The sequence below is a fragment of the Rana temporaria genome, chromosome 4 (assembly GCF_905171775.1).
Source record: "Rana temporaria chromosome 4, aRanTem1.1, whole genome shotgun sequence".
NCBI classification, from domain to species: Eukaryota; Metazoa; Chordata; class Amphibia; order Anura; family Ranidae; genus Rana; species Rana temporaria.
In genome coordinates this window covers 156,090,118-156,100,426 of record NC_053492.1, presented here as the reverse complement: position 1 = coordinate 156,100,426, position 10,309 = coordinate 156,090,118, and positions in this window count along the sequence as shown.

Genomic DNA, 10,309 nt, shown 5'->3' with positions numbered 1-10,309 from the left:
CCCAGGAGATCCTGGTATGCAGAAATAGTAAAGATGGCAGAAGGGAGACCTTGGGTTCTTCCACTACGCTCAGATCTACTCTCACAGGGCCCAATATTCCATCCTGCATTACAAAGTCTAAATTTGACGGTTTGGCTGTTGAGACCCACATTCTGAGGAGACATGGGCTCTCAGGCCCAGTCCTATCCACTCTGTTAAATGCTAGAAAGCTGGCCTCCAGGCTCATCTACTATAGAATCTGGAGGGCATATGTTTCCTGGTGTGAACCCAGGGGGTGGCATCCTAGGAAGTATGCCATTAACAGGATTCTTGCCTTTCTTCGAATCAAGCATAGAAATTAAGTTGGCCTTGAAAACTATCAAAGGCCAGATTTCGGCCTTATCGTTATTCTTTCCGGGCTTTTGTTCAGGGAGCGCTGCTCTTGAATCCACCAGTTAAGTTTCCTGAGTGCCCATGGGACTTAAATTTGGTTTTGTCTATTTTACAGAGACAACCTTTTGAACCATTGCACCATGCTAGTTTTGACAAAGAAACTTGTTTTTCTTGTACCCATATCCTCAGCAAGGAGGGTATCGGAATTGGTGGCTCTTTCATGTAGAGGACCATATATGATTATTCATGAAGACAGGGTGGTCTTGCGTCCTCACCCAGCTTTTTTACCTAAAGTGGTTTCAGGATTCCATCTGAATTTATGTAGTCCTACTGTCCTTTTTTTCAGATCCGTGGAGGAAGAGAATCTACATTCTCTAGATGTTGTAAGAGCGGTAAAAATGTATCTGCAGGCTACGGCTCAGATACGAAAGACTGATTGTCTATTTATTCTGCCACAGGGCCCAAGGAAGGGCCAGGCAGCGTCAAAATCCACTATTGCAAGTTGGATTCGACAAGTCATTATTCAGGCCTATACTTTAGAAAAGAAGATTCCTCCATTTAAAAATCCTATTTTTTCTTTGTCTGAATTTCTCACTTCCTGTTTCTCCTCAGTAAGCTTGCCCCCATCATCCGAGCTGTTCTGGGTGGGGGTTAGTCAGCCAGAACAGCTTACTGAGGAGGATCAGAAAGTGATAAATTCAGACAAAGAAAAAAAAAATTTAGAAGGGAAATCGAAGGAAATGGTTAGTGAACCAACAATGCACTAGCTTAAAAGGAACCTATTTAGAAAATAAAAAACAAACCTTTACAACCCCTTTAAGGAGAAAAGTCTCAGGGGTTGTCCAGACTGAAACATTTTGAATCAAGATGGGCACATCCCATAATTTCTTGGTAAAAGATCTATAAACAGACAACTCCGATAACAAATGTTTTATTCAGTGATCCAATATCAACTACATTATTACAAATCCAGCATGTCTTGATCAAAGCTTACTATGCAATACGGTTGGCTTCATCGGTGACTGACTTTCTGCTTGTCACAGGTTATCATTGTCCTAAAACGATTTGTGGATTGCTGAAGCTCCTTCACAGCTGCTGTTGGCCCCATGGCTGATTTTAGATTATTGCTCTACATACCCAGTTAAATAGATTTGATTGATCACCTTTCTCCAGGCAGAGTCGTTCCATATTTTTTGCATAAAAAAAAAACAAAAAACCCTCTGCATCTCATTTACATTTATTTGTTTTATCTTGTTTTCAATTTGATGTGAAGAAATGAAAGGGCATAGGGCAATATCACACTTTGATGTCAAAGGTCACAACAGAGGTCAGGTTAAGGATCAAGCATCAGGTGCACAGATGCAGCCACATGTATTTACCAATACCATTTTTAGTCTCTGCTTTTTCTGTAATTTACAGCCAATTGAAAGTCAAGTGGCACTAAAACAACTCTGTTTCTTTTCTTTTTTATTGCTTATTGATATTAATCTCCATTACTCTGTTTTAGCTTGCAGCTGCAGGGCTTTATATGACATTAGTTACGATTTGGTGTTCTAGGAAAGCACACTTTTTAATAGTGTAATACATACTGGATTTTATATTTGCCAAGCAATACTGGTAAATGTTTTGCCATATCCATGAACTGTCCAGCCTTTAATAACTCAAGGTTTTTGTAAAGGAAAGCAACCAAAATATATATATTTTTACATTGCAGTTTAAACAGATCCCTAATTTAAAGATGAATGCTCCCCATAGCTGTTAAATAACTGACATGCTTCCCCCCATGTATGTCCCTGTAATTTAATAGTATTGGATTGAGTTGTTTTTTCACCACTTCAATACTGGGCACTTTTAACCCCTTCCTGCCCAGGCCAATTTGCAGACTTCAGAGCGGTCACACTTTGAATGACAATTGCGCAGTCATGCAACACTGCACACATATGACATTTTTATAATTTTTTTCACACAAATAGAGATTTTTGTTGGTAGTATTTAATCACCACTGTTTTTTTTTTTTGCTAAAAAATAAAAAAAAAAAGACTGAAAAATGTGAAAAAATAATAATAAAATAAAAATAAATCTTTTGTTTGTCACAAATGTTGTAAATAAATAATTTTCAACTTCACTGATGTGCGCTGATGAGGCTGCACCAATATGCAGCACTGATATGCAGCACGGTCTGATATGCAGCACTGATGGGCACTAATAGACGGCATGGATAGGCAGCACTGACAAGCAGGCACTGAAATGCAGCACTGACTGGCTTTTTTGATGGGCACAGATTTGCATCACAGCTGGGCACGGTTGGGGCTGCACAGATAATTAGGCCACTGAGGGTAAGTGCCAGTGTTGCCAACCGTCCGTATATTTACAGACAGCCCATAAATTTGACCCCCTTTTCGGGGTGTCCGTTGAAGTCAGTTACGAGCATCGGGTGCCTGTAAAAATGATGGCCGCTAGCTGACAATGCAAATGCGCATGAGCCGTTCCGAAAGCGTCCGGGCTCGGGAAAGCTTGTATGCGCTAGGCCGGGCGGCGCATGCGCAGCAACGTAATGGTGCCACCTGGCGCCATTTTTTAAATGATCGGGAGTCGACTAGGCACTCGTCGGGACACTATAGCGGTTGCCGAGCAGGGGTGAGGAGGAGAGTAAAACTGGGGGGATATCAACTAGAGCAGGACATCACTGGAAACCCAGAGGATCTGCTATGTGGAGAGATGAAAGGGGCACAGGAGGAGGACACAGCATACTGATGATGTGGAGAAGTAATATGATGGTGGACAGAGGAGGCGGCTACTGTGAGGGGATAAGGACACTATTATATTTGCAGCCTCGTGTCATGTCTGCAGCCTCTGTCCCACTCCTGTGTCATGTCCGCAGCCTCTGTCCCACGCCTGTGTCTGCAGTATGCGTGCAGCCTTTGTCTACCTCCTGCAGTATGTCTGCAGCCTCTGTCCACCTCCTGCAGTATGTTCGCAGCCTCTGTCCACCTCCTGTAGTATGTCCGCAGACCACAGCCTCTGTCCACCTCCTGCAGTATGTCCGCAGACCGCAGCCTCTGTCCACATCCTGCAGTATGTCCGCAGCCTCTGTCCACCTCCTGCAGTATGTTCGCACTCTCTGTCCACCTCCTGCAGTATGTCTACAGACCGCAGCCTCTGTCCACCTCCTGCAGTATGTGCACAGCCTCTGTCCACCTCCTGCAGTACGTCCAGAGACCGCAGCCTCTGTCCACCTTCTGCAGTATGTATGCAGCCTCTGTCCACCTCCTGCAGTATGTCCGCAGCCTCTGTCCATCTCCTGCAGTATGTCCGCAGCCTCTGTCCACCGCCTGCAGTATGTCTGCAGCCTCTGTCCACCTCCTGCAGTATGTCCGCGGCCTCTGTCCACCTCCTGCAGTATGTCCGCAGACCGCAGTCTCTGTCCACCACCTGTAGTATGTCCACAGCCTCTGTCCACCACCTGCAGTATGTCCGCAGCCTCTGTCCAGCTCCTGAAGTATGTCCGCAGCCTCTGTCCACCTCCTGCAGTATGTCCGCAGCCTCTGTCCACCTCCTGCAGTATGTCCGTAGCCTCTGTCCACCACCTGCAGTATGTCCGCAGCCTCTGTCCAGCTCCTGCAGTATGTCCGCAGCCTCTGCCCACCTCCTGCAGTATGTCCGCAGACCGCAGCCTCTGTCCACCACCTGCAGTATGTCCACAGCCTCTGTCCACCTCCTGCAGTATGTCCGCGGCCTCTGTCCACCTCCTGCAGTATGTCCGCAGACCGCAGCCTCTGTCCACCACCTGCAGTATGTCCGCAGCCTCTATCCACCACCTGCAGTATGTCCGCAGCCTCTGTCCACCACCTGCAGTATGTCCGCAGCCTCTATCCACCACCTGCAGTATGTCCGCAGCCTCTGTCCACCTCCTGTATCGTGTCCACAGCCTCTGACCATCTCCTGTCTTTTATCATGTCTGGAGTCTGTGAAGGGATCCTAGAAAGGAGTCACTAGTGGGAGCGCTGGGATGGGGGTTACGGGAAGAAACAAACGTGTGGACTGTGGAGAGGAGATCAGAGCCATCAAGCTGGAGCCGTCTGACTGAGCCCCATACGGTGCAAGTGAGAGGAGGTCAGTGACAGCGCCGCCAGGCCAGTCTGAGGGGGGGAGGGTCACTGATCTAAGGAGGGGAGTGAATACAATAATGTAAGGGTGCACTAATAAAAAGGTTCCCCCCCATATTAGTAACCCTCCCTTACCTTAGTGTATTCACTCTGCAGAGGGTGGTCTCTATTCACCAGAGCCCCTTCCCCCCACATCAGAGTTCTCCCTTACATCATGACTCTGATGTAAGAGGGAACTCTGTGCTGGCTGGGTTATAGTTGCCTGAAAAAGAGAAACATGCATAGGAGAGATGTAGGTGCTGCGAACCCCGGTATAAATGAAAAAAAAGAACGGTTTTCTCCAGTGGGGCTTTGGACAGCAATATAAATGTGATCGAAGAGTTGTTTATCGAATAATAGTATGCAATATATTTATTGGAGGATTGTCGAATGACACAATTAAGTTACAACAAATAGAACATGTAAAAATGGTCTGGCCAGATCAAATTCTGCATATTCCAATATTACCATACATGCACAATGTAAAACAAGATAGCAATAAATGTAGGTGTAAATCACTGACGCGTTTTGACCATAAAGTGGTCATCTTCAGGGGGATCGTTGACTCTAAGAGACATATAAAATAAATTCAATATTCAAAACATATAATCATACATTACAATACAAGTATGGCATGGGGATATAGTTACCGCTTAAAAATGGAGTAGACAGTTGCATGGCCAGGAATGTCAGGAAACTGTGGAGCAATCCGAAGGATCGTGTCATCGCCCACCACCTCCCCATACAAGGGGAAGGAGCCCGACCCTGTGGGCTTACAAGAAGCCACACTGGAGGGCAGGAGAGGAAGGGAGAAGAAGCACCTGCAACAAGTTCCCAAATTAATGACCATATATTGAATACAAAATAGGGTAAGTTAGCTCTTGACTGTATTGCAAGAGTACTAAATAAGAGTTATATGTATTGAATATATGGACTAGCTGCAATCGTATCTATAAATGTATAAGCATCAAGGTGTCCTAGGGTTATAAGTATGGTAGGTCAATATAAAATAAATGATGATGATACTTGAATCATGAATGAAAAAAATGAGGAGTGAAAAACAGAGAAAGAAAAAAAAATGATATATATTTATTATTGTGTAAGCGTCAGTGAAGTGATAATAATCGCACAAACTGCAATGTGAAAAATCAAGCTGCCCATAAAGGGCTGTGGGGTAGTAAAAAGTGTGGATATATAGAGTGAATGAATGAAGTGCATGTAGACAGCTAATGACTCGTGTGAGAAAATGGTGGAGATTATGTAAGAGGAGATCAGCAATGTGCTGAGGCTGGTGAAAAAGGTGTAAGATAAAGATGATTCAGGAATGATTAAGAATGGTAGATCTAATATTGTAGTTTACCTTGTACAGCCTGTAATGGCTTATATAGATGGAAATTTGAATATAGTTGGAGCCTGACTGCAAAAAAGTAAACGCTCATGAGCCCAAAAAAGATGTGTGCAGTATCGTCTGTCTTTGCCAGCGTGGAATCAGGTATGATCCACAAGCAGGCGGTCATTAATATATTAGTTAGTTAATTTGTTAGTGAACATAATGAATACGAATTTATCCATAGTTACAAATTATATGAAACAACGAATCTAAACAAATGTAACGTAACAAATAATACAAACTTTTTATAACTATTTACTTTCCATTCGTTTAGATGTAACATTTGTTATTTTGAATAATTCATAAACTTTGGATAAATTCGTATTTATTACATTCACTAACAGACACATTTTAAAGGAAATTCCAATACCTATAAATTTAATAGTTAGTTATTATTAGTTAGTTATTTCGGATTTTCGTTCATTTAAATTTCTTCATTTTTCAGATTTTCGAATTTATACGAAATAACGAATTTCGATCATAACGAATGAACCCCCAAAAAAATAAACACGTGAATGAAACGAAGACAAACACATTTTTTCTAGTGTAATAATGTGGGGGATATTTTCTTGGCACACTTTGGGCCCCTGGTTTAACTGCTTTATGACCGCCCTATAAGGGCTAGTTTACACTTGCTTCAAAACAAGGCTTTGCACACACTTTGTTAACGCTTTCTGAACACCAGTCAAAGCTCCTGTCACTAAATAAAATAGTTAGCTTACAGTCCGGTTTACACAAGCTTTTGCTTGGTGCTTCAAGCATGCTTTGCCATAGAGTTCTATGGAGACTTTGAAGACGCTTTGAAGCACCATAGAGGTATAATTTTTGAAGCAAAGCAAAAGCAAGGTGGAAACAGGACTGTAAGCTCACCATTTTATTTAGTGACAGGAGCTTTGACAAAGCCGGTCCGAAGCCATGTTTTGAAGCAAGTGTAAACTAGCCGTTAACGTGTGTTGAAGCCGAAGCAAGTGTAAATGAGCCCTAACAGATTTATTGCTACAGGGCGGCCGCTCTGTACACAATCTCCTTTTATATACGGGATTCTGCACTTCCTGGCTTTAGGCATGAGCATTCGCAGCAGGCGGCTTGCGCTTGCTGGGATTTTACACAGCGGGAGCTGATCAGCAGGTCCCGCGGACCCGATGTCCACTCGGTACTCTGACAGAATGACAGTCTGCCTACGTAAACAAGGCAGACTGTCATTCTGTGAATACAGAAGACATGGATCCTGTGAAGCAGGAACACCGCTCCATGTCTTTAAGTAGTAAAAGCTCCCCCTTCACAGTTAGTAATCACTGCCTAGGCACACATTTAACCCTTTAAGTGCCCCTGAGGTTAACCCCTTCCCTACCAGTTCCATTAATAATTAGTACAGGGACTTGTGCATATTTTTAGCACTGATCACTGTAATAACGCCACTGGTCCCCAAAAGTGTTAGATTGTCCCCCGCAATATTGCAGTGCCGCTATAAGTCGCTGATTGCCGCCATTACTAGAAAAAAAAAAATCTCTCATAGGTTTGTAGATGCTGCAAATTTGGCGGAAACCAATCAATATACGCTCATTAGGATTTTATTTTTACAAAAAAATATGTAGCAGAACACATATTGGCCTAAACTGATAAAGAAATTCTATTTTTTTATTGGCTGTGTTTTAGAGCAGAATAAAAATCTTTTTTTTCCCCCTCAAAATTCTCAGCGGTTCTTTGTTTCTAGCTCAAAAAAACTAAAACCACAACCAATAGGAGGTAGAAAGCTCTATTGGTGAAAAAAAAAAAAAAGAAGGACATACATTTTACTAGGGTACAGCATCACACTACCATGCAATTGTCAGTGCTGTATCACAACAAATGGCCTGGTTATGAAAGGGGGGGGGGGGGGGGGTAAGCAAACTTTCCGAAGCTGAAGTGGTTAAACACTGCAACCTACCCAAGTATTGTTGCTGACCATGTCCATCCCTTTACGAAAAACAGTGTACCCCATCTTCTGATGGCTCCTTCCAGCAGGCTAATGCACCATGTCACAAAGCAGAAATCATCTCACCACTGGTTTCTTGAAAATAACAATGAGGTCACTGTACTTCACAGTCACCAGATCTCAATCCAATAGAGCACCTTTGGGATGCGGTGGAACGGGAAATTCACATCATGGATGTACAGCTGACAAATCTGCATTAACTACAAGAAGCCGTCATGTCAATATGGACAAAAATCTCAGAGGAATGTTTCCAACACATTGTTGAATCTATGCCAGCCTTTCTCAACCAGATGTCATCAGGTGTGCCACAAGATTATAGGAGTCATAATTATTATGTACTGTCAGCTGAGCCTGGTCTCCCGCTCCCCTACCAAACTGTACATCAGCACTGTGAGGGAGCTCTGTCAGCCTCAGCAAAGTAAAAGAAGGAGAGGGAGGGGGGGGGTGGAGTGCGTTATGCTCTCTGCTTCCCCCTACAGTGCAGTACCTTGCTGTGTGAAGGAAAGGTACTGTGCTAGATTTTTAGGGCTTTATACATGTGTCTGTATGTGCGCGCATGTGTTACTTTTAATCCTGGTCCCCCAATTCCTGTACCATCAGAACTGCTTTCGTAAAGCTCATTTGTGATAGCAGCAAGTACCGATGCTCCTCTGAAAAGTAATCCATGCTCAGAGGCATTTGGCAGGTGGTTAAGAGGTAATATGTTGCCTCCTCACCACCCGTTTTAAGCCTGTAAATGCAGCATCACCACACCGAAACTGCAATGCACACAGTTGTGGGGTAGTTGCAGTGAAGCCTCATTCACCCTGGTATACCTCCAGCTACAGCATGTGTACACCCCCAGCTGCTGCCCCTGCAGCTAAGGGGTGAGAAGTTGGGGGTGGTTAAAAAAAAAAAAAAAACACCACAGCTCAACCACTAGTTTTTATCGCCCCCTCCAACCTGACATGTGTACAAGCCCTTAGTTCACATCTGTGTGGCTGCATGCAGGGCAGCCCATTAATTCCAATAGGCTTCTCTACCCACAGTAATGCAGGGAAAGAAGTCCTTTTTTTTTTATTGTGCAGCAACAAAAGCACCCCATGTTTGTCAATGTGTGGGTTACTGGGTGGATAGACCTGTGGAACCAAAAGAACACACTGGTGCCCCCCGTTTTTTTTTTTTCATGGTCCTGCAAGTGTAGCCACCCAGTACTCATATCTTGGTCTGTGGTTCCCTGCTGTTGTGAGACTGTCCATTGGAAGCCCTATACCAGTGATGGCAAACCTTGGCACCCCAGATGTTTTGGACATACATTTCCCATGATGCTCATGCACTATACAGTGTTACATTGCGAGTTGCCATTTGTCTTTTCACCACAATAAATCTGTTAATATAGTGCACCCATATTGTACACGGTTGTTCTCAACTGTTTGCAAACTGTTGAGCACAAGTGTATGCTAGGAAACTGTTTATATTCCCTATACCTGCAAAGGTCAAATATTAAAGTAAATTGTCTCTGGATCAAGGTTTAGATTTTTCTACCATGATTATTCAGAACCAGGAAAACTTGTTTAGTAGACCTGTTACCTTGAAATGGCAATATCCTTAGTTCAGTCTTTTGAAGCATCTTTTATGTATCTGGGCCACTGATATACAAATGTGCTTGTCATGGTCATTAATCTATTTGGTTTTAGAGTTCAATCCCATATTATGCATGTGTCGTCGCCCCCATATGGGTTCTATAAACCAAAAAGGAAAAAAAAAAAAAGATAAAATAACAGTCAAGAACAGGTGACTGCACATAGAAGTTAGTCATTCCTCCACCATTAAGACAATTAAATCCAGAGCTACAAAACCACATTGCATCATTATCTAAAATGCATGCCACATGCATATATATATATATATATATATATATATATATATATATATATATATATATATATATATATATATAGCGCGCTTTAGGATTTGAAAGGCTCATGCCGTTTCATGTTCACATAACAAGGTCATCTCAATTAGTCCAAATGCTAAGGATATAATCCTGTGACATAATCTTTAAATACAGTGAAGTGATCACTGAGTGGATACATTGGACAGACATTACACAAAGCACAAGAAAAGTTATTATTGTGCAATAAAACCTTTAGCCTGACAAAATATCTGAGGTCTTTGGCCAGTTTTAAGACTACAGTTGGGACAATGGGTATTCCAGAACATTTGCTAAAATGAAGGCCCTCATGATCCCAATTATAGATCTGTCATTCATATGACAGTGATAAATTAAATCTGCCCAATTAAAAGCTGCAATACATACCGGTAAGTCATTTATTCTTTTACATACCTGTACAGCAAGTAAATTTAAATACTTGAACATAATCCAATGTTGGGTCAGCCCATTAGGACATCAGAAACTTCTGAAAAGTTGTAATTACAAGCACCATT